At 45.3% G+C, this 25,482-nt stretch overlaps 3 long non-coding RNA genes across 3 annotated transcripts; 1 reads left to right on the top strand and 2 right to left on the bottom strand.

Moving 5' to 3' along the window:
• The first annotated feature begins 1,598 nt into the window (after positions 1-1,598).
• LOC310850130 lies at positions 1,599-3,664 on the top strand. The gene is made up of 2 exons (XR_014567234.1): positions 1,599-2,271; positions 2,738-3,664. It is a non-coding gene; the product is annotated as an uncharacterized lncRNA (long non-coding RNA).
• Positions 3,665-7,140: 3,476 nt separating this feature from the next.
• LOC310851239 lies at positions 7,141-24,036 on the bottom strand. Its single transcript, XR_014567630.1, has 2 exons — positions 23,906-24,036; positions 7,141-7,311 (listed from the first exon to the last, which is right to left on the bottom strand). It is a non-coding gene; the product is annotated as an uncharacterized lncRNA (long non-coding RNA).
• LOC310851252 lies at positions 14,546-15,480 on the bottom strand. Its single transcript, XR_014567653.1, has 2 exons — positions 15,429-15,480; positions 14,546-14,716 (listed from the first exon to the last, which is right to left on the bottom strand). It is a non-coding gene; the product is annotated as an uncharacterized lncRNA (long non-coding RNA).
• Positions 24,037-25,482: the final 1,446 nt, after the last annotated feature.

The raw sequence follows: 25,482 nt of genomic DNA, 5'->3' as shown, positions 1-25,482 counted from the left end.
AAAGCATTGTCAAACCCTTCCAGATCTAGGACATCAGTGTTTTCCAGTAAGATCCAATCTTTCAACCAGCAGAAGGCTGCGGATTCATAATATAACCTCAAGTCTGGCAGGGCAAATCCCCCTCTTTCTTTCGCATCAGTTAATATTTTAAACTTTATTCGGGGCTTTTTGCCCTGCCAAACAAACTTAGAAATATCCTTCTGCCACTTTCCAAAACATTCCACCTTGTCCACGATCTGTAGGGCCTGAAACAAAAATAACATTTTTGGCAATACATTCATCTTTATAGCTGCTATTCGGCCCAACAAGGAAAGTTTCAATCTTGACCACGTTTCCAAATCTCTTTTGATTTCTGACCAACATTTCTCGTAGTTATCTTTAAACAAATTCAAATTTTTGGAGGTCAGATACACCCCTAGGTATTTTACTTTTTTAACCACATTTAATTCTGTTTCTTTCAGGAACTCATCTGTTTCTGTAGTTGTCAAATTTTTTGCTAGAACCTTAGTTTTTTGCTTGTTCAGCTTAAATCCCGCCACCCGACCAAAGTCAGAAATTAATTCTAACACTCTTTTAGTACTAGAGACTGGCTCCTGTAATGTTAATACCAGGTCATCTGCAAATGCTTTCAATTTATATTGTTTCACTCCGACCTCAATTCCCTGTACCAACCGGTCCTTTCTAATCATGTTCAATAGCACCTCCAGAACTGAAATAAACAATAGGGGGGATAGAGGGCACCCCTGCCGTGTCCCTTTTTCAATTTTGAACTCCTCTGTCACCACATTGTTTACTATCAATTTGGCTTTTTGTTCTGAATATATTGCTTCTATTCCATTTTCAAACCCCCGCCCCACTCCCATCCCTTCCAAATTTTTCTTCATAAACATCCAAGAAATGTTGTCAAAGGCTTTCTCCGCATCAATAAAGATTAACACCGCTCTAGTGTTGAGATTTGTTTGTAAAAGTTCCAAAATGTCGATGATGTTTCTTGTGTTGTCAAACAAATGCCTACCAGGGAGAAAGCCTGCCTGGTCCTTATGGATCACTTCATTAAGCACTTTTTTAAACCTACTTGCCAAAATGTCTGCAAAAATTTTGTAATCCACATTTAGGAGTGAGATGGGGCGGTAGTTCTTAAGCTGGGTCTTTTCAGTTTCTAGTTTGGGTATCAATGTGATGAAGGCTTCTTTCCACGTTTCCGGTGCCTTCCTCCCCTCTATAATCTGGTTACAAACCTCCAACAAAGGTTGTATCAAGTAGTCCTTCAGAACCTTATAATATTTGGAGGTAAGTCCATCAGGGCCTGGAGATTTGCCTAATTGGAGGTTCTGAATGGCACTTTCAATTTCTTGCTGTGTGATATTACTATTCAGGATTGTTCTCATTTCCTGAGGTATTTTCTGTAATCCGTTGGTTTTAAGAAATTGGTCCACCTCCGAATCTTTCTGTGGCCCTCCAAAATAGGCTCTTTCATTTGATCCCCACAACAACCCTGTGGTACAACTAGGTACAACTCCGTACTTTAAATTGTTTCAGAAAAAACCCAAAATTGACCATTTGGTCAATTTAGGTACAAAATAGGTACAACTCCGTACTTTAAATTGTTTCAGAAAAAAACCCAAAATTGACCATTTGCATGTGTTTGGATCAAAAGCCTGGGTATTAATTCCAAAACAAATGAGAAAGAAGGGAGATCCTAAGACCAAACAGTTAGTGTTTGTGGGCTACCAGGAGCTGGGAAAAGGTTTCCACTTTGCTGAAGGGACAAATGGCATTGTGATCTCCAGGAATGCCAGTTTTTGTGAACATAGTGGCTGGGAGAGACTACATGCCAATACTGAGGTTTGGTTTGAACCTTCCCAGGAGCTTCATGACTCTGAAGGTAAACATAGAGAATCAGAGTCTGAGGGGGAGGAAAGTTCAGATAAGAGCTCTCAAGAAAGTGGAATTAGCCAGAGACCAGTTGCTACGCAACAAAAGAGAGGTCGTAGTTCTGAGGAGGAAAGTGGGTCAGAAGAAAAATTTTCTCCCAGAAGATCTAAAAGACAAAACAAAGGAGTGCCTCCGGTGCGTTTTTCTCCAGATACTGCAAATGTGTTTAGTGTAATTGCAGAGCCCAAGAGTTTTCAGGAAGTGTTAAAGTTACCAAAAGAGGAGGCAGAGCTCTGGAAACAGGCAATGGAGGAAGAGATGTCCTCTCTGAATGAGCAGAAGGTCTTTACACCAGTAGCAGCGCCTGAGGGGGCAAAGATTGTAGGCTGCAGGTGGGTGTACAAACTTAAACCTCTGGTGACAGGAAAGTACAAATACAAAGCTCGTTTAGTGGCTCAAGGATACTCTCAGAGGCCTGGAAAAGATTATGACGAGACTTTTTCCCCTACTGCTAAGGGGGACAGTGTAAGGCTGATTCTAACGCTTGGAGCAAAGAGAAAACTCCTGTTAAACCATTTTGATATCCAGACTGCATATTTACATGCATCAATATCAGAAGACCTGTATCTAGCCGAACCGCCTGGTTATGAGACAGGTTCCAATAGAGTGTTGAAATTAAACAAAGCTTTATATGGTCTCAAACAGGCGGCAAGATCTTGGAACAAATGTTTCCATGAGGCCTTAGTGTCATTTGGTTTCAAGCAGAGTACAGCTGACAATTGTGTTTATGTACGTGGTACAGGCAGTGATCAAGAGTTTTGTCTGATTTATGTAGATGATGTATTGTATGCTTGCAAAACAGATAAACAAACTAAAAGGTTTGCCAAGCAATTGTCCAGTAAGTTCAAAGTGAAGGACTTAGGCCCGGTTAGGACATATCTAGGGTTGGAAGTGTGCTGGGCCCAAGATGGCAGCTGCCTAATTAGTCAGCAGAACAAAGTTAAACAACTACTGACTACATACAGGATGCAGGATTGCAAAGGGGCAGTGGTGCCTATGGATCCAGGTTTCATAAAAACACTTCATATAGATGAGAGTCCTGAATTTGAACATCCTGATATATATCATTCTGTAATTGGAAGTTTATTGTATCTAGCACAGTGGTCCAGACCTGATATTAGCTACGCAGTAGGCATATTAAGTAGATTGGTCTCAAAACCCACACTAAATGCCTGGAAAGGGGTAAAACAAGTTCTGAGATACCTCAAACAGACAATTGGCTATATGTTACAATTAAATTCTTCAGAGGATGAAATGTTGAGTTGCTTCTGTGATAGTGACTGGGGAAATTTGCCGGATAGAAAATCTGTCACAGGACTAGTCATAATGGTCGGTGGAGCTTTAATCAGCTGGCGGTCACGCAAGCAAGACGTTGTAAGTGTGTCATCAACGGAATCCGAGTACGCCGCATTGAGTGAATTGTGCAACGAGGTGATTTATTTCAAGCATTTGTTAACAGATTTAAATGTAAATTGTGGAGAACCAGTACGAGTTTACATTGATAATCAGGCTTGTATAACCTTAAGTAAAACAGAGGGTTTCAAATCACGTTCCAAACATATCTCTGTAAAATACCAAAATGTACGTTGCTGTGTACAAGACAATATAATCACATGTACTTATGTATCAAGTGAAGAAAATGTAGCAGATGTATTAACTAAACCATTGGCAAAGATAAAGAACAAGCAAATGTGCAAGGGTTTAGGTTTGCTGGAAAAATAATCTCCTACATAGGTGTTATTTGATGTTAATTGTCCAGCAGAATCTGTGAGGGGGTGTTCAGTTTCTGTTAATTGATTCTCATGAAAACTTACAGATTCTGGCTTCACACAATTAACTCAAGGCAGTGTCAATTTACTCTTGGAAGAAAGCCAAGGTCTGCTTGACCTAGAAGCTACTTACTCTGATTGGTTAACGACCAGCACTCAACTCTGTTATCTAGGAATGCTAGCACAGTTTGTGTTAGGGTGGTGTGTTAGGAGTAGAAGTGCTGTGTATGGTTAAGAGAGAGAGAGAGAGAAAGAAAGGATTTATTTTGCTTTGTTTTGTATGCAGAAATTCTGCTGGTTTTATTTTTCCTTTTAATAAATCCTGTAAATAGTTATTCTGAGTCTAGCTGACAAGTCATTTCCACCTCAACTAGCTTCTTCGCTGTGCAGGAAAACTCTGCTACGTTCGGGCTAAAGCCATTAGAGCTATGCCTGACACTTCAAAGTTCCAAGAGACTTGGGGGTGCTGTTAGGGGTACGGGAAGTGCTGTTCACCACTTCTGCTTTGGCTGCCCATGAAAGGGCATTTGAAAAAGCATGAGAGCACAAAAGTGTCACACCCGCCAGCCTTCCCTTTACTTTGCCACCCATGGAAGGGCTTATGGAAAATGTGGAGGGAAACATTTTATTGCCTGCGGGGGGGGGGGTCCTTTTGAAAAGGAGGGAGCAGACATGTCAGGGTCTGATTCCCTCCTCCTTGCTTTGCCAGGCAGCTGCTCCGGCCACGGAGGAGTGTTGTTGTTGTGTGTGTATAGGGTGCGGCGGGACACATTGATGCAAGGGGCACATTGATACACCAACAATATTTCAATTTTGAGAAACATTATTTGTGTCGTGACATCACTAAAATGTTTGTATACATGTGTGAGTCCAACAGCTGAGACCGCGCCGCCCACCAGTTAGCTGTTATCATTTGATGAGAGTAGGTGTGTTTTTAGTGCGGCCAACTAAAAAATTACATGAAATGTAAAAGTGTTCCAAAGCTGTTTTACATCGTATATAATAATATAATATGACCGAATTTCAAGTGTCATATTTCAGGGAAAAAACAGGATCTTGTATGTTTGTCTTCCCCATTCTAGAAGATAAGGCAAGTATTGATTTCAAGGATGTTGTTTTGCAGTTGCCAAAACCAAATTTCTCAAAGGGCACATCTCAAACATCATCTCTTTATACTTTTTCTATTGACTTCAGTGGATATAATGTGCAATAGAAACTAAACATTAAGTAATTATCTTATTTCTTATATTTTGTTTAAATTGCTATTTTAACCATCTAATGTGAGTTCTTATACTTTTTAAAGTTTTTTCAAAGTTTTTTTAAATGGATAGGTGTTTGATGAAAGATTAATATGTTTTGATGTTTTGTTAAGAAAACCTGCCATAAAGTCTATGATATGTGTGAAACACTGTTAGTTTTGATATGTTATTTAGATTTTAAGTAATAAATTGTATGGCTGATTATGATCTCTCACAATAAAAAATGTTTTTTTCATTAATTTTTTGTAAATAGTTACCATTCCCATAAAATTTACACTTTGTATCAAAGTACCAAATGTTATTATATTTGTATCAAAGTAACATTAGGAAGAACTTCCTGACAGTAAGAGCTGTTTGACAGTGGAATTTGCTGCCAAGGAGTGTGGTGGAGTCTCCTTCTTTGGAGGTCTTTAAGCAGAGGCTTGACAACCATATGTCAGGAGTGCTCTGATGGTGTTTCCTGCTTGGCAGGGGGTTGGACTCGATGGCCCTTGTGGTCTCTTCCAACTCTATGATTCTATGATTCTATACCCCATCCAATGTATCAAAGTGCCCTGTAGGTGGAGCAGAATGATACAAAACTCTTTTTTTTTTTTACTAAAGTCATTATATTCTCGTTCTTCTAACTATAATGGTTCTTTTGATTGCTATTATAATATTGATTAGTTATGCCATGCATAAAGCAAAAAAAAATTGACTCATTTTTGTTACATAAAATATGATATTGAATTTTTCTGCACCAATCTGCCCCACCTCACCCTATGTAGTGCTGGAGGAAGAAAGGCAGAATCCACCCACTTGCTAGTTTTGCATTGCTGCCTGCCAGCCACATGGAGCTGCAGGCAGGCAGCGCCTTTTTTATTTAAAAAGTGTGTGTTGGGATGCGGAGCAGTGCAGGAATTGTCTGTTCCTTGTGTTGCTCCTTTAGGGATTTTTTGAAAATGCCGGGGTGGGTTGGAGGAAGAAATAGGGTGGGTCAACCCATGGCTGCCGAGTTTCTTTTCTTGCCTGCTGACATATGAAGCAGGCAGCTACTTGAGAGGCACCTCAGTGGAATATGAGAGAGAGGGGAGGAGATGGCAATGCTTTTTTGTTCCTGCTGCCTGCTGCACAGCAGAGGTTGTTGCAAAGCGGTTGCAGGAGGCCACCTAGTTCAGAGGCATCATCAGCCCCAACCATGATCCACTTTTACCTAATTTTCCCCAAACTATTGTTGTTGGGGACAGTGCAGATGCATTATTATAATCATTATCAGAATTTAAATCGTCTCGATATTTTTCCTGAATCTTCCAAGTCTCTCCCGCCCCTTTTGTGGGGAAGGGGGTTCCCAGTATGGAGGCATCAGAATTGTTATAAACTTTTTCCAGATAATTCACAAGTTGCCTTGGGAGGCAGTAAAAAAGTATCATCAAGATCAGCAGCAGCAGCTTTGTCTTCATATTTCCCCCCATAGTTCCCAATTTTTTTGGGGGGGGAGGGGAGGGGATGTATTTCAGAAGCATAGCACCACCTTTTCCTCCAGCAGGAATTGTTCCCAAGTTGTTTGGGGAGGGGAATCAGAGTGCAAACCCAGAAATATTATTGTTGTCGACTCACCCCCCCCCATGTCGACATAATCATATTTGTTTAAGTGAAGGAAGAGGGCCTCAAAGAACTATAAATTCACACCTGCACTTACCTGGGAGTTAGCACAACTGAATTCAATGGGACTTACTTCTGAGTAGACATAACGAGGATGGGAGCCACAGATGACTTTGTGATGGGCCATTTAGTCACTACATTAACTTTGCCTATTATTATTATTATTATTATTATTATTATTATTATTATTATTATTCCCCACCCATCTGGCTACTCTTGGCTGCTCCCAACACACTCAAAAACATAATAAAATGTCAAACATTAATAATAACCATCTGATCCAATGCAAAAAAGTCACAATAACTTTAAAATAAACAACGTATCAAATTAAGCAATTTTTAATAATCCATTGCCTGGTGTGCTCTGGTCCATGGGGTCACGAAGAGACGTACACAACTAAATAACAACAACAATAATCCATTAGAATCTAAAAAGCTGCTGATAGCTGAGATAGGCATGTCTATCGCTTTCATTACGATATGTACCAAATTCTGCAAGTAGTGATATCAAGCAAAGACAACAGATACACACCGAAATGCACATATGACTGATTTATTCAGATTCTCTTACATGAAGGGAATTTGGGTGGGATTTGTAAAGCTCAGAAACAGGGTTTGGAGGGATCATCCAGTTTATAGAGCTCATATTCACATGTGTTTGGATTTACCACTGCTTTACATCCCGGAACATCAACAGTACCACCGTACCTAAAAAGAAGAAGAAGAATGTGTAAACTAAGGCTTCCCTGAGCTTATGGAGATCTTGTAGAGGAGCGCTCCTTGCTCCTGCTCGCTTAGGACCTGCCAAGAATGATTGGAACTGCCTGGCAGAAAAGCAGTTTTGCAAGATGTTTGCTCCATCCAGGGAAAACCAAGCCCTTGGAAAACATTTGCCCTGAGGCCAAATTCTCCTGGGGAATCCAAGCTGAATGCCTTGCAAAATATGCCATTGCATGTTGCTGTACGATGACCCTCCACCCCCCAATATGTTTGCGGTGGTTGAGGGCAGCACCCATGCAGAAAAATGGGTGTAGCAAAATGTTGGTGCAAAACCAAGAGGCCAGCCAGGAGGGAGACAGAAGGAGACAGGAAGGTGCAGGAAAGAGGAGGGGTCCTCTTCCATTGGGTGCATCGGGGTCCCTCCCCAGCACCAACTCCTAGGTGGTCTCCGGATGAGAGGATCTGGGACTCAGGGAGATCCCAAAGTCCAAGCCTCCACACAGCGAATGCCTGGTCATCGGATGATTGGAAAGGCACTCTGGACATGCTCAATTTTATGCAACCTATCTTCAGATGTAAAGATTAATTGGGACACCCATCTTCAGCTAATTCCGTCCATGTTTATTGAGCAGAAGATCTTCCAGAGAGAACGGGGCAAAATAATAGACCCAGTGCCATTCTGGGTATTTGGCCTACCTGGAACAGCACTCCATTCCACTTTCACTACATCTGCATTCCATGCACTGCGCTGTATTCCACTTGGAGCCAAATGGATGCTTGCTCCCATCATAGGGATCGGTACACTCAGTGGGCAGCACCGGCTGACCTAGGAAGAGAAATCCTATACATTTAACATCAATGCAATCAGACGTTGCTGCGCAGCACAATGCAAAGACTGCGCAAGAGGAGCACAGTGACTGCAACTGGTCCACTTGTCCAGCTCCTCCTGTGCTTCTGACCGCAGCCTGATACGTGAAAATGTAATAGGTAAAGCGTTTCCTGACATGGAGTGGAGTGGAGTGGGAAGCTTTATTCTTGCATGTCCGTGAAAATGTAATAGGTAAAGCAAAAAAACCCCGCAAAATACACAATAAAAGTAAGGGCTTAAGCAGGGACTCATCAATGAGAAGATGAGACGGGAGCAGCGTTAGGTCATTTTAGACTCTGAGCAGCATCACAACATCCAGAGAAGTGTAGATTTTGAAGGTAGCTGCATTTTGGTCTGTGTTCTGGTTCTGCAAGAGCAGATTTGGTAGGTGTATGCTAAAAATGAATGGGGTGCATTTCCCCCTCATCTCTAGTCAGGAACACATTTTTCAAACATTAAATAATTATTTGGCCATGAATAGGCTGCTTATCAACATTACTTTGCTGTTTACTTACCATCTTTAATCTCTGCTTTGTGAGGAACCGTGAAACAGTATCCCTGACACAAGGCAAGTGTCAGAGACAAGGCAGTCAGGCTCAAGAGGATTTTCTGCAAAACAGACACACACATACAGAAATCGTTCAACATGATGCTATCATATATTTATATGTAGAACCTCTTGTTCTGTTTAAAAATGTATGTGACTAAATTTTAGTCAGAGCAGACCCACTGAAATTAAAGTGCCAAAGTCAGTCTTGTCCATCAATTTCAGTGGATCTACTCTGAGTATGATAGGCCTGGAGTCTGAGAAAGCCTCAGCAGCTGAGGTACTTAATCCTCATAATTCTGAATTCCTTTGCATATCCCCTTTCCACACCACAAATCTCCCTTGCCATCATTTAAACATGATCTAGATTAAGGAAAAAGTTATGTGCCAACTGTCTCCAAAGCATTCCACTTACCATCTTGGTTTTTCAATGATTTGCTGGCAAACTCTTACTGGGGCGTGGAGGAAAGAGCTCTGGTGTCCCTCATGTAAGTCTGTGGAGAATCCCATACCCCCTTTTATAGAAATGGGAAGGAGGAGGGGCAAAATGAGAGGGATGGAGGTCCTAACGGGGGAAGGAAATGCTTGCATCAGAAGGAAATATTTGCTTCTGCTGACAAAAATGTTTACAAGAATAGCTAGAAGAGTTCTACATCTTCCAGAGATATTCATTGCTAACTTCAGACCAGAACCAGAACCCAGAACAGGAAAATCACGTTAAATGTTATTAGACCAGGATAGTGTTGAGTTCTGCAAGAGATATGGCTCTAGATATTTCTCTCCAGGGCCTCACCTCAAGAAGCATACTGTCAAAAAAGGCCAGCAAAATGAACAAGGGGGTGGAGCATCTCCCCCAAGGAAAGATTGCAGCATTTGGGGTTTTTTACCCTAGAGAAAAGGCAAGTAAGAGGTGACAGGATACAGGCACATGAAATTAGGAGAGGGCTTTCATCCACTACCAGTCACTGTTCTGCCTCTGCAGTCAGTCATCTTCCATAGTTGTGACATTTGCTCTGAGACAAGCTAAAGCCAGTGGACCGGCCCATTTATCTGCAGGAAAAATTCCTCCTTGGCTGTGAGAAATATATATAGGTTGTCTTTTCAGATTGCTTTCGCAAAATAAAACATGTTTTTTAAATTTATTATGGAGGTCACAAGGCTAAAGGACTATAGCAGCTAGGGCATAGGTTGTATTGCTATTTCAAAATAGCTGTGGCTAAACATTCTATAGGGTGTTGTTTCTTTAGAAATTGTGAGGTTAGGGACTTTTTAGTAAGAAAAACAAGGTGTTGCATGTTTCTGAAGAAATTGGGTATCTTTAGCAACCTTATGGCCAGGGGGTTCTAGCAAGAAAAGAAGATTTTGCCATGCTTCAATCATAAGGCATCTTTAGCAACCTTGCGGTCAGGGGCTTTTTAGCAAGAAGGGAGAGGCACCAAGGGCCACGCAGGGAGGAAAACATGGCTAAGCAGGACCAGACTACGGCTGCGCTGAGGCAGAAAACGCCACTTACCTGGAGCCCCAGGGAAGTGAATTCCTCAGCAATATTTGGGGAGATGTACGTGGGTAGTGCTGAGGTGTAAACCAGTGAGCCTTGGGCACGCCGATCAGAAGGTCATTGGTTCGAATCCCCACGACGGGGTGAGCTCCCGTTGCTCGGTCGCTGCTCCTGCCCACCTAGCAGTTCGAAAGCACATCAATGTGCAAATAGATAAATAGGTATTGCTCCAGCAGGAAGGTAAACGGCCTTTCCCTGCGCTGCTCTTGTTTCACCAGAAGCAGCTTTGTCATGCTGGCCACATGACCCGGAAAAACTGTTTGTGGACAAACGTCAGCTCCCTCGGCAAGTAAAGCCAGAGTCGTTCACGACTGGACTTAACTGTCAGGGGTCCTTTACCTTTTTAGAAGTAGTGTCAATACCTCTCAGCGAGCTACACTTCCAGAGTAGTTTAACCATCAATCTCCCTTCCCAGGCAAGTCTGGAGAAGGGACTAGGGCACCCCTCAGCACCCTTCACATCCTTCCCAAGATGATTTGGGGGACACCATGACTGTGAAAGTGACCTCTGGGTGCTTTCAATGGATGCTGCTCATCTGGCCTTAATCTCAGCTGACCCAAGTGAGTTGTGGGCCTCAGGTGCCTTGCCTGCGTTTTCTGGGGAGAATGGGAGTAGTTTTTTGGTCACAGTGGAATATTCCGTATTTTTCGCTCTATACGACGCACCAGACCATAAGAGGGACCTAGTTTTTGGAGGAGGAAAACAAGAAAAAAAATATTCTGAATCTCAGAAGCCAGAACAGCAAGAGCGATCGCTGCGCAGTGAAAGCAGCAATCCCTCTTGCTGTTCTGGCTTCTGGGATAGCTGTGCAGCCTGCATTCACTCCATAAGATGCACACACATTTCCTCTTACTTTTTAGGAGGGAAAAAGTGAGTCTTATAGAGCAAAAAATACGGTACTTGTTTTTATCCGTGATAATAAATATTCAATAAAAGATAAGAGACACACACAAATAACTGATTTATTTAGATTCCCGTATGTGTAAGGACAGGGATGTGTGTTGAAAGCTTAGAAACATGCCTTGGAGGGGCCTTGGATTTTAATGTACTTGTATTCCCATGTTTTTTAACCTAACTCCCCTTTGCATCCATCAGCACCTGCAGAATCACCGTATCTAAGAAGGAGCTGAACATGCAGGCCAAGCTTGATCTAGAGTTGCCAAGGTGTTTTTCTTCCACAGCCTTCATCTATCTTGGAAATGCTTTGCTGGATCCCAGGGAAACAAAGGTTTGGGAAATCCTACCTGGGTTTGCCTGAGGCAGATTTGCTTGGGGAATCTCGGGCTGGGTGTGCACCAGGCCCAGCTGGGCAAAAATGTGCTTCATTCTACACAACGTTTCAAACACACACACTGCACATTAGAAGAAACCGGTCTTGATTAGGGATTGGGGGGGGGTCACTTAAGTTCATACTGAAAGCCAAATTTATCAAATTTGCACTTTCCAAAATAATATGAGAACCAAAACAGAGGCATCTCTGGAAATTCAGTTATCCAAATTTTGTGATGCAGTTCACCAACTAACCGTTGTTTACCAAAATACATGAAGTGGGTAAAAATGTGCTTGAAAATGAATATATTAGTGAAAATAGCATATACTTTATATTAGGGAAATGTAGGTCTATGTTTCTGTCCAAGACAGAGTGATAGGAACTGGGGCGTAGTGGAAATAGCATATCTGTCGGGAAGCCAATGAAGAACCGTGGTTTGCAGAAGGGCATAGATGAGAGGCTGCAGAGGGGAGAAGCTGGGAAATATTGGGAGAGGAAGAGCCGAAGAAGCAGCAGCACCAGGGGAGAGACAGCTGACAGACTCTGTGTCCTTGGAAAGGATTCCTGGCCAGCCCCCCTTCCGGGGCCAGGTGGGCATCAAGGGTAGCAGAACAGAGAGTTCAGAGGCAGACAGCTCAAATCAGCCGATGCAGGAGTGACGTAGAATAGGGGAGACCTGGAGGGGAGGGGACTTTACTCGGAGCAATGCCTTTATTTAGGGAAGACTGCATTCCTTTGTCACGCTTTGTGAATTATTGAATAACTGGCTTGGTAAGAACTTTCATCCTTTCTCTGCCTCTTGGCTGCCACCGTGGGAGGGATCTGATCCCCCAAAGCCTGACACTACCCGGACCCTACAATCATCTTCTGAGGCCCTTCTTCATGTGCCTCCTTCCCCAGAGGTCCAGTGGGTGGGAGAGGTAGTTTCCTTTTTTCTTTTCTTTTTCTCTTCCTGTTTTTAGTAGGTATTTTGCATTTTATTTTGTATTTTTATGCTCTCAACTGCCCTGAGATCTTTGGGTGGAGGGCAGTATACAAATATAATAAAAATAAATGTTAAAAGGCGAGTCTCTTACCCTCCTAGGAAGAAAGTTATGAAGCACAATGTGCATTTTCTAAGCAACTTCTGTTAAATGAGCCAGCCTGGCCACTCCTGTCTGTCAGAGGTTTCAGCCAAGTCAGAATTGTGATTGGTGAGTTGTTTGGACACCAAGGAATAGGAGCCCCCAACATCCTGAAGGTAAAGGGACCCCTGACCATTAGGTCCAGTCGTCACCGACTCTGGGATTACAGCGCTCATCTCGCTTTATTGGCTGAGGGAGCCAGCATACAGCTTCTGGGTCATGTGGCCAGCAGTGCATGGTCTTCTCGCTGAAGTGGTACCTATTTATCTACTTGCACTTGACGTGCTTTCAAACTGCTAGTTTGGCAGGAGCAGGGACTGAGCAACGGGAGCTCAACCCGTCACGGGGATTTGAACCACTGATCATCTGACTGGCAAGTCCTAGGCTCTGTGGTTTAACGCACAGCGCCACCTGCATCCCTCCCAACATCCTAGCAGGGCCCAATTTCTAATGGTGCAGTTAGAGTAATTGCACCTGAACCTATGCTAGCCTGAGCCTGTATGATGAGCTTTCTTTTTAACCAAAGGAAGTCTCTAGCCCTTCTAGAAACAAAGTTTGGACAAATCATGCAGGCAACCATCTAAGCTGAGGGCTGATAACCCAACACAAAGAGAGGGGGGAGTCTAATGCTTCTTCTGGTTATGCAGCACAGAGCACCCACTTCCAGCTGCAACTGGCTCTGCTGCTCCTTCCTCCACTCCTTTCTGGAGGGAAGCCCTTGCCTTGGCAGGTCCTGTGGGACTAAACCAGAGGGGGACTTGGGGGGTGCTGTTAGGGGTACGGGAAGCGCCGTTCACCATCTCTGCTTTAGCTGCCCATGAAAAGGCATTTGAAAAGGCATGAGGCTCAAAAGTGTCACACCTGCCAGCCTTCCCTTTACTTTGCCACCCATGGAAGTGCTTATGGAAAATGTGGAGGGAAACATTTTATTGTCTGCGGGGGGGGGGTCCTTTTGAAAAGGAGGGAGCAGACATGTCAGGGTCTGATTCCCTCCTCCTTGCTTTGCCAGGCAGCTGCTCTGGCCACGGAGGAGTGGGCTTTTGTTTTTTGCTTGAAAGTGTGTGTATATGTAGTGCTGGAGGAAGAAGGGCAGAATCCACCCACTTGCAAGTTTTGCTTTGCTGCCTGCCAGCCACATGGAGCTGCAGGCAGGCAGCTCCTTTTTTTATTTAAAAAGTGTGTGTTGGGATGCGGAGCAGTGCAGGAATTGCCTTTTCCTTGTGTTGTATGAGAGCAAGGGGAGGAGATGGCAATGCTTTTTTGTTATTGTTGTTGGGGGCAGTGCAGATGCGCTAGTATAATCATTATCAGAATGGAAATGAATATCTCCATTTCCATTAAAGTTATGGAATTATCTCCATAACTTTAAAAATAAACAACATATCAAATTAAGCAATATTTAATAATCCACGGACGCGGGTGGCGCTGTGGGTAAAACCTCAGTGCCTAGGACTTGACGATTGTCAGGTTGGCGTTTCCGTATGCTGCGCTGGCTCGCCAGATGCAGCTTCGTCACGCTGGCCATGTGACCCGGAAGTGTCTTCGGACAGTGCTGGCCCCCGGCCTCTTAAGTGAGATGGGCGCACAACCCCAGAGTCGGACACAACTGGCCCGTATGGGAAGGGGTACCTTTACCTTTACCTTTAATAATCCATTGCCTGGTGTGCTCTGGTCCATGGGGTCACGAAGAGTCGGACACGACTAAATAACAACAACAATAATCCATTAGAATCGGAAAAGCTGCTGTTAGCTGAGATAGGCATGTCTATCACTTTCATTATGATATGTGTCAATTTGATATGTGTAAATTCTGGAAGTAGTGATATCAAGCAAAGACAACAGATACACACCGAAATGCATATATGACTGATTTATTCAGATACTCTTACATGAAAGTAATTTGGGTGGGATTTGTAAAGCTCAGAAACAGGGTTTGGAGGGATCATCCAGTTTATAGAACTCATATTCACATGTGTTTAGATATAACACAATTTTACATCCCGGAACACCAACAGTACCACCGTACCTAAAAAGAAGAAGAACAATGTGTAAACTAAGGTTTCCCTGAGCTTATGGAGATCTTGTAGAGGAGCGCTCCATTCTCCTGCTCGCTTAGGACCTGCCAAGAATGATTGGAACTGCCTGGCAGAAAAGCAGTTTTGCAAGATGTTTGCTCCATCCAGGGAAAACCAAGCCCTTGGAAAACATTTGCCCTGAGGCCAAATTCTCCTGGGGAATCCAAGCTGAATGCCTTGCAAAATATGCCATTGCATGTTGCTGTACGATGACCCTCCACCCCCCACTATGTTTGCAGTGGTTGAGGGCAGCACCCATGCAGAAAAAAGGGTGTAGCAAAATGTTGGTGCGAAACCAAGAGGCCAGCCAGGAGGGAGACAGAAGGAGACAGGAAGGTGCAGGAAAGAGGAGGGGTCCTGTTCCATTGGGTGCATCGGGGTCCCTCCCCAGCACCAACTCCTAGGTGGTCTCTGGATGAGAGGATCTGGGACTCAGGGAGATCCCAAAGTCCAAGCTTCCACGCAGCGAATGCCTGGTCATCGGATGATTGGAAAGGCACTCTGGACATGCTCAATTTTATGCAACCTATCTTCAGATGTAAAGATTAATTGGGACACCCATCTTCAGCTAATTCTGTCCATGAATGTTTATTGAACAGAAGATCTTCCAGAGAGAACGGGGCAAAATAATAGACCCAGTGCCATTCTGGGTATTTGGCCTACCTGGAACAGAACTGCATTCCACTTTCACTACACCTGCATTCCATGCAATCCGGCTGACCTAGGGAGAGAAATCCCATACATTTAACATCAATGCAATCAGAAGCTGCTGCTCAGCAGAATGCAAAGACTGTGGAAGAGAAGCACAGTGGCTGCAACTTGTCCACTTGTCCAGCTCCTCCTGTGCTTCTGACCGCAGCCTGATACGTGAAAATGTAATAGGTAAAGCGTTTCCTGACATGGAGTGGAGTGGAGTGGGAAGCTTTATTCTTGCATGTCCTGGTTGCTGACCAGAAAGGTAGTGACCCTGGACGTCTGTCTTGCTTATACTGCGGCCATGCAGTCTCCTGCTTGCGTCTGCAGACGGTGGTTCCAAGCTTAAAACAGGGTGGGAGTGAATGGGGTGCCCTGTGGATGGGGAATCTGGCCGTTTCAATTTCTATCAGTTATTATTATTACTGTTTATATACCATCCTCAGGGCAGTGCACAACCTAAAAATACAATATAAGAAACATAAAATACACAATAAAAGTAAGAGCTTAAGCAGGGACTCATCAATGAGAAGATGAGATGGGAGCAGCGTTAGGTCATTTTAGACTCTGAGCATTTCCCAAACATTAAATACTGATTTGGCCATAAATAGGTTGCTTATCAACATTATGCTGCTGTTTACTTACCATCTTTAATCTCTGCTTTGTGAGGAACCGTGAAACAGTATCGCTGACACAAGGCAAGTGTCAATCTTTTCAGATTGCTTTCTCAAAATAAAACATGCTTTTTTATTATTAATTATGAAGGTCAGAAGGCTGTAGGACTAAAGCTGTTAGGGCATAGGTTGCTATTGCTATTTCAAAATAGCTGTGGCTAAACATTCTATAGGGTGTTGTTTCTTTAGAAATTGTGAGGTTAGGGACTTTTTAGTAAGAAAAACAAGGTGTTGCATGTTTCTGAAGAAATTGGGTATCTTTAGCAACCTTATGGCCAGGGGGTTCTAGCAAGAAAAGAAGATCATGCCATGCTTCAGTCATAAGGCATCTTTAGCAACCTTGCGGTCAGGGGCTTTTTAGCAAGAAGGGAGAGGCGCCAATGGCCACGCAGGGAGGAAAACATGGACCCCCAGGACCAGACTACGGCTGCGCTGAGGCAGAAAACGCCCCTTCCCTGGAGCCCCAGGGAAGTGAATTCCTCAGCAATATTTGGGGAGATGTACGTGGGTAGCGCTGTGGTGTAAACCAGTGAGCCTTGGGCACGCCGATCAGAAGGTCATTGGTTCGAATCCCCACGACGGGGTGAGCTCCCGTTGCTCGGTCCCTGCTCCTGCCCACCTAGCAGTTCGAAAGCACATCAATGTGCAAGTAGATAAATAGGTACCACTTCAGCGGGAAGACCATGCACTGCTGGCCACATGACCTGGAAGCTGTACATCAATGTGCAAGTAGATAAATAGGTACTGCTCCGGCGGGAAGGTAAACGGCGTTTCCATGCACTGCTCTGGTTTCCCCAGAAGTGGCTTTGTCATGCTGGCCACATGACCCGGAAAAACTGTTTGTGGACAAATGTCAGCTCCCTTGGAGCCAGTGTGGTGTAGTGGTGGTGTAGTGGTTAAGAGCAGTAGTCACGTAATCTGGGTAACCAGTAAAGGCAGTAAAGCCAGAGTCGTTTGCCACTGGACTTAATCGTCAGGGGTCCTTTACCTTTTTACAAGTAGTATCAATTCCTCTCAGCGAACTACACTTCCGGAGTAGTTTAACAATCAATGCCTCTTCCCAGGCAAATCTGGAGAAGGGACTAGGGCACCCCTCAGCACCCTTCACATCCTTCCCAAGATGATTTGGGGGAGACCATGACTTTACTTTATATGTAGTGCTGGAGAAAGAAGGGCAGAATCCACCCACTTGCCAATTTTGCTTTGCTGCCTGCCAGCCACATGGAGCTGTAGGCAGGCAGCTCCTTTTTTTCCCTTTAAAAAGCGTGTGGTTGGGATGCGGAGCAGTGCAGGAATTGCCTGTTCCTTGTGTTGCTCCTTGAGGGACTTTTTGAAAATGCCAGGGTGGGTTGGAGGAAGAAATAGGGGGGTCAACCCATGGCTGCCGAGTTTCTTTTCTTGCCTGCAGACATATGAAGCAGGCAGCTACTTGAGAGGCGCCTCAGTGGAATATGAGAGCAAGGGGAGGAGATGGCAATGACCGCTCCCCGCATAAAACGGGGGGCGCCCTTTGCATGGACGCCTGCAGCCCCTGGATCTGGAGCGGCTCCATCAGCATAGGCTTGGCTTTGCCTTCCCTCAGGTGGGATACCTGGAGGTCTCCGCCTACCCCAGTCAGTTGTCCAATCCCACTTGGGGGAAGCGTTGCCAAGGAGATCAGGCCAGGTAGGGGAGGGATTACCTGCCTACACAAAGGAGGGAGGATCTTACCTGGGAATACTCACTTGGCTCCAGAGCTTCTCCCACCCTACCCACCCTCAGTTAATGCCTTATTTTGCAGGTTAACTTTTCTTCACAGGTTTTGCAGGTTAACCTTTCTTCACAGGTATGCGGGCACTGCTACGTTAAGGTTGCTGTCAAAGGGTCGGAAAGGAATTTCCATGCATTGGCAGGTTTTGCCTTTCCTGTATCGAAACGTCACAACTTTGGCGGTATCAGGCCTTGGGCGGAATCCTTTAGTCCATCTTCCTCTTTGCGGCAGCGATACCAGGGTTCCCCGTTAAAGTGGTTTTCTGAAGGGAGGCTTTGACCGTACGCCGAAAGGTCGTCATTGCTATCCCCTGTGACGACGGCGTAACGGGGGCGGCTATCTCTGCTTGAACATATGTTCTCCAGAGCCAGCCCATCCCCCCCCCACTGGATAACCCTGATGCTCCCCAGGTCCCCGGCTGGGGACTGGGGAGGGAGAACGCCCAATGCCTGAGTCAAGGTCTACCCACATTTGAAATTTAATAAAGTTGTGGCCAATTTAATCCCATAGCACGTTGTCTTGAGTCATTATTCCACATAATGGAATAATGTGGGGGGGGGACCACTCGGGATCTGAGGACTCTGCCTGTCCACGCAATGCCTTTCTTTGTTCCTGCTGCCTGCTGCACAGCAGAGGTTGTTGCAAAGCGTTGCAGGAGGCCACCTAGTTCAGAGGCATCATCAGCCCCAACCATGATCCACTTTTACCTAATTTTCCCCAAACTATTGTTGTTGGGGGCAGTGCAGATGTGCTAGTATAATCATTATCAGAATTTAAATCGTCTCAATATTTTTCCTGAATCTTCCAAGTCTCTCCTGCCTCTTTTGTGGGGAAGGCAGTTCCCAGTATGGAGGCATCAGAATTGTTATAAACTTTTTCCAGATAATTCACAAGTTGCCTTGGGAGGCAGTACAAAAGTATCATCAAGATCAGCAGCAGCAGCTTTGTCTTCATATTTCCCCCCATAGTTCCCAATTTTTTTGGGGGGGGGAGGGGAGGGGATGTATTTCAGAAGCATAGCACCACCTTTTCCTCCAGCAGGAATTGTTCCCAAGTTGTTTGGGGAGGGGAATCAGAGTGCAAACCCAGAAATATTATTGTTGTCGACTCACCCCCCCCCCATGTCGACATAATCATATTTGTTTAAGTGAAGGAAGAGGGCCTCAAAGAACTATAAATTCACACCTGCACTTCCCTGGGAGTTAGCACAACTGAATTCAATGGGACTTACTTCTGAGTAGACATAACGAGGATGGGAGCCACAGATGACTTTGTGATGGGCCATTTAGTCACTACATTAACTTTGCCTATTATTATTATTATTATTATTATTCCCCACCCATCTGGCTGGGTTGCCCCAGCTACTCTGGGCTGCTCCCAACACACTCAAAAACATAATAAAATGTCAAACATTAATAATAACCATCTGATCCAATGCAAAAAAGTCACAATAACTTTAAAATAAACAACGTATCAAATTAAGCAATTTTTAATAATCCATTGCCTGGTGTGCTCTGGTCCATGGGGTCACGAAGAGACGTACACAACTAAATAACAACAACAATAATCCATTAGAATCTAAAAAGCTGCTGATAGCTGAGATAGGCATGTCTATCACTATCATTTTTGTGCTCCATGCACACTTGCACACTTACTGTTAGGTGTTTGATTGTTGCTCTTCTGCTACTTAGGTGTTTTTTCTTCCCTTAATGTATGTTATATGGTAGTTTTGTTTAGCCATGGAATGTTTGGGGGTTTATTTTTTAATTTAATTAATTGCTTTGTTTAATATTATAATAGTAGGCTGACAAAGAATATAATAGTTTCATACAATCAGAGAGGTAGCTGATGTTTAGCTGGTTTGTTCTAATCGACTAATTAGAGTTATTGAGTTGCTGATACCATAAGCAGAATAACTAGGCTGGGAAAGAATAACATCAATTGCCATCAATGGAGGCTAGTATGAGGCTTGGGATTGTTACCGTGGAGGGGTGAGGGAGGTATGCCAGTGGGGGAAGATGTTATAGGCGAAGGGGATCGAGATACAGATATGCTCGTACCCCTTCCAATCTGCACCCCATCCCGAGGGACGAGGGTAGGGTGAGCAAGGATTACTCACCTCCGTCACTGGTGCTGTGCAATGCCAGGTCTATAGGCAGCAAAACCGCCACCCTGCGAGATTTCTTTACCTTGCAGGGGGTCGACCTGGCTTGTGTGATGGAGACCTGGGTGCGTGAAGGGGAAACTGTTACCTTATAAGAGATGGTGCCCCCGGGTTTCTCCATCCTCCACCAGTCGTGGACTGTGGGCCAAGGGGGGAGGGGTGGCATTATTAATCTGGGAAGATTGTTCTTTCAGGGCTCTACTATCACCATCGATCCCCGGCATTGAATGTGTTGGCCTAGTGTGGGGCTCTGAGGTGAGCTTGGCTGTCTGGCTGGTGTACCGGCCACCTAGTGCACCAGTAGCCACCCTGTCAGGCCTACTGGAGGCGGTGGCCTGGAGGAGTTCCCTAAGCTATTGGTATTGGGGGACTTCAACATCCATGCTGATGCCACTCCCTCCTCACAGGCTCTGGACCTGGTGTCTTCCATGGCGACACTAGGGCTCTCCCAGTTTGTTTCGGGCCCCACGCATCAAACAGGCCACACGCTGGATTTGATCTTTGGCGTAGGTATAGATGTGATCATGTCTCCTTCAATGAAGGTGCCATGGTCTGATCACTACGCTCTGAAAGCCAGGATTGACTTTCCACCCCCACCCTGCTTAGGTGGCAAGCCGATTTGGGCTCGCCCACAGAGGCTAATGGACCCTGATAGATTCTGCCAAGCCTTGCGGGACCTTGCTCCCCCTGGTGACTCATTGACTGAGCTTGTTGAGGGCTGGAATATCCAGCTCCTGGCAGCCATCGATGAGATCGCACCTAAGCGCCCTCTGCGACCCCACAGAAACCGGGCTCCCTGGTTTACTGAGGAGCTTTGGAAAATGAAGCGGGACCTCAGACGGCTAGAGCGAGTATGGCGGGGTGCCCGTGACGGAGCCTCAAGAACATCTTATAGGGTTTTTATGAAAACCTACGAGATGGCAGTGAAGGCCGCTAAGAAGTCTTACTTCTCAGCCTCCATTGCATCTGCTTGCTCTCACCCGGCAGAATTATTTAGTATAATTAGGTCTTTAACATCCCTTGAAGGACAGCCAAATTTAAATAACAATTTGGCACATAGCTGTGAGGCATTTGCAAGCTTTTTTGCGGAGAAGGTCTTGTTGCTCCGCCATGACCTCCCTGCCAATTTGGATACAATAAAGGAACTGGAGGCCCCTCGACTGTCCAGTATTGGACCACTTTAACCAGCTATCCCCAGCCGATGTGGACAGACTCCTCCGAGCTGGAAAGCCCACCACCTGTCCTCTTGACCCGTCTTGGCTAATTAGAGCGTGTCCAGACGAGGTGCGGGGCTCGCTGGGGGATATCATCAATTTGTCCCTTGGGACCGGGACATTCCCAGGGGAACTGAAGGAGGCAGTGGTGCACCCGCTCTTAAAGAAAACATCATTAGATCCCTTAGATCTATCCAATTACCGCCTGGTTTCGAATCTTCTGTTCCTGGGTAAGGTGATTGAGAGAGCGGTTGCTGAACAGCTTGGTGGGTTTCTGGATGAAACATCGGCTGTGGATCCATTCCAGTCTGGCTTCTGCGCTGGTCATGGGACCGAGACGGCTCTAGTCGCCCTAACAGATGATCTCCGCAGGCAGCTGAATCGAGGCGGGTTGGGGCTGCTGATTCTTCTAGATCTGTCAGCAGCCTTCGACATGGTCGATCACAAACTTCTGGACCACCGCCTTGCCGACGTGGGAATCCAGGGCACAGTCCTTCAATGGCTGTGCTCGTTTCTCTCTGGTCGGGGACAGAGGGTGGTGCTTGGGGGGGAATTGTCATTGCGCCACTCCTTGGTATGTGGAGTGCCTCAGGGTGTGATACTCTCCCTGATGCTTTTTAACATCTTTATGCGCCCCCTCGCCCAGCTTGTCTGGAGTTTAGGGCTGGGCTGCCATCAGTATGCTGATGACACCCAACTCTATCTGTTGATGGATGGCCATCCTGACTCGGCCCCAGACACACTGACCAGATGTTTGGAAGCTGTGGCTGGATGGTTACGTGGGAGCCGGTTGAAGTTAAATCCTTCGAAGACAGAGGTCCTGTGGCTGGGATGGGATGATATGGGATTGGGGGGGGGCAACTCCCTTCTCTTGCGGGGGCGCAATTAGTGCCAGCACCGTTCGTTAAGAGTTTGGGTGTAATCTTCGACACCTCCCTTTCCATGGAGGTGCAGATTGCAGCTATAACAAAGGCGGCATTTTTTCATCTCCTCCAAGCTAAGCAGTTGGCTCCTTACCTCTCTCGCCCTGACCTAGCCACAGTGATCCATGCGATGGTCACCTCCAGACTGGATTATTGTAACTCGCTATACATGGGGCTGCCCTTGAGACTGACCCAGAAACTCCAGCGGGTGCACAATGCCACAGCGAGACTCCTTACAGGGTCCTTGCTGCGAGATCACATTCACCCGGTGCTATACCAGCTGCACTGGCTCCCGGTGGAGTGCAGGATCAGGTTTAAGGTGCTGGTTTTAACCTTTAAAGCCCTATACGGCCTAGGACCCTCGTACCTATGGGACCGCCTCTCCTGGTATGTCCCACAGAGAAACTTACGGTCTTCAAATAAAAACATCTTGAAGGTCCCAGGCCACAGAGAGGTTAGGCTGGCCTCAACTAGAGCCAGGGCTTTTTCGGCTGTGGCTCCAAGCTGGTGGAATGCACTGTCACAAGAGACTAGGGCCCTGCGGGACTTGACATCTTTCCGCAGGGCCTGCAAGACAGAGCTGTTCAACCAGGCCTTTGGCCAGGGCACAACCTGACTTGACTTCCTCCTTTGGCAATCTTCGCGGAGCTCTGGCCCAATGATTGCCATTGGTTTGATTTGACTTAATTTTATAATGAATGATTTTAGAGTGTTGTACTGTTTTATTGTTGTTAGCCGCCCCAAGCCCGGCTCCAGCTGGGGAGGGCGGGATATAAATAAATTTTATCATCATCATCATCATCATTATGATATGAACGAAATTCTGCAAGTAGTGATATCAAGCAAAGACAACAGATACACACCGAAATGCACATATGACTGATTTATTCAGATTCTGTAAAGCTCAGGAACAGGGTTTGGAGGGATCGTCCAGTTTATAGAACTCATATTTACATGTGTTTGGATTTACCACTGCTTTACATCCCGGAATATCAACAGTACCACCGTACCTAAAAAGAAGAAGAACAATGTGTAAACTAAGGTTTCCCTGAGCTTATGGAGATCTTGTAGAGGAGCGCTCCTTTCTCCTGCTCGCTTAAGACCTGCCAAGAATGATTGGAACTGCCTGGCAGAAGAGCAGTTTTGCAAGATGTTTCCTCCATCCAGGGAAAACCAAGCCCTTGGAAAACATTTACCCTGAGGCCAAATTCACCTGGGGAATCCAAGCTGAATGCCTTGCAAAATATGCCATTGCATGTTGTTGTACGATGACCCTCCACCCTCCAATATGTTTGCAGTGGTTGAGGGCAGCACCCATGCAGAAAAAAGGGTGTAGCAAAATGTTGGTGCGAAACCAAGAGGCCAGCCAGGAGGGAGACAGAAGGAGACAGGAAGGTGCAGGAAAGAGGAGGGGTCCTCTTCCATTGGGTGCATCTGGGTCCCTCCCCAGCACCAACTCCTAGGTGGTCTCTGGATGAGAGGATCTGGGACTCAGGGAGATCCCAAAATCCAAGCTTCCACGCAGCGAATGCCTGGTGATTGGATGATTGGAAAGGCACTCTGGACATGCTCAATTTTATGCAACCTATCTTCAGATGTATAGATTAATTGGATCACCCGTCTTCAGCTAATTCCGTCCATGGATGTTTATTGAGCAGAAGATCTTCCAGAGAGAACGGGCCAAAATAATAGACCCAGTGCCATTCTGGGTATTTGGCCTACCTGGAACAGCACTGCATTCCACTTTCACTACATCTGCATTCCATGCACTGCGCTGTATTCCACTTGGAGCCAAATGGATGCTTGCTCCCATCATAGGGATCGGTACACTCAGTTGGCAGCACTGGTTTACCTAGGGAGAGAAATTTAATATCAGCCCCCAAACAGCTCATGCAGTAAGAAGTTGCTGCTCAGCAGAATGCAAAGACTGTGCAAGAGAAGCACAGTGGCTGCAACTTGTCCACTTGTCCAGCTCCTCCTGTGCTTCTGACAGCAGCCTGATACGTGAAAATGTAATAGGTAAAGCGTTTCCTGACATGGAGTGGAGTGGAGTAGGAAGCTTTATTCTTGCATGTCCTGGTCGCTGACCAGAAAGGTAGTGACCCTGGACGTCTGTCTTGCTTATACTGCGGCTATGCAGTCTCCTGCTTGCGTCTGCAGACGGTGGTTCCAAGCTTAAAACAGGGTGGGAGTGAATGGGGTGCCCTGTGGATGGGGAATCTGGCCGTTTCAATTTCTATCAGTTGTTATTATTACTGTTTATATACCATCCTCAGGGCAGTGCACAACCTAAAAATACAATATAAGAAACACAAAATACACAATAAAAGTAAGAGCTTAAGCAGGGACTCATCAATGAGAAGATGAGACGGGAGCAGCGTTAGGTCATTTTAGACTCTGAGCAGCATCACAACATCTGGAGAAGTGTAGATTTTGAAGGTAGCTGCATTTTGGTCTGTGTTCTGGTTCTGCAAGAGCAGATTTGGTAGGTGTATGCTAAAAAATCTCTAGTCAGGGACACATTTCCCAAACATAAAAAAAATATTTGGCCATGAATAGGCTGCTTATCAACATTACGTTGCTGTTTACTTACCATCTTTAATCTCTGCTTTGTGCTGGCTAAACATGCAGGCTCCCTGACACAAGGCAAGTGTCAAAGACAAGGCAGTCAGGCTCAAGAGGATTTTCTGCAAAACAGACACACACATGCACAAATCATTCAAGATGGTGTTATCATATATTTATTTGTAGAACCTCCTGTTCTGTTTAAAATTAGATTGTATGTGACTAATTTTTGGTAAGACCAGAGCCACTGAAATTAATGTGCCTTAGTTAGTCTTGTCCATCAATTTCAATGGATCTACTCTGGGTATGATTTGCACTTGATTCAACCCTAGGCTGTTATGTAGTGAAGTTCACCCTGGGCCAGCAGGGGGATACTGCAGATAGTTTTCACTCAGGTCTGTAGATAGTTTTCACTCAGGTCTGTAGATAGTTTTCACTCAGGTCTGTAGATAGTTTTCACTCAGGTCTGTAGATAGTTTTCACTCAGCTCTGTAGATAGTTTTCACTCAGGTCTGTAGATAGTTTTCACTCAGGTCCACATCAGTTACTTTAGGCGGGAAACTCTGGGTTGTTGTTGCTACAATGTTGACAGCCGGCTGCCTATAAAAGCAGGCCGGCTGAGCTGTTTGCTGTTCAGTTTTCTGTTCCAGCTTACAAAATAAAGAGCTGCTTGGAGACATAGCTGTGTCGTCTGCCATGTCTACCCACTATTCTACATAGGCCTTTGAAAAAAT

Source organism: Podarcis gaigeae (assembly GCF_964106915.1).
Source record: "Podarcis gaigeae genome assembly, chromosome: 8".
NCBI classification, from domain to species: domain Eukaryota; kingdom Metazoa; phylum Chordata; class Lepidosauria; order Squamata; family Lacertidae; genus Podarcis; species Podarcis gaigeae.
Note: the sequence above shows the minus strand (reverse complement) of the source record. Positions and strands in the feature narration are given on the sequence as shown.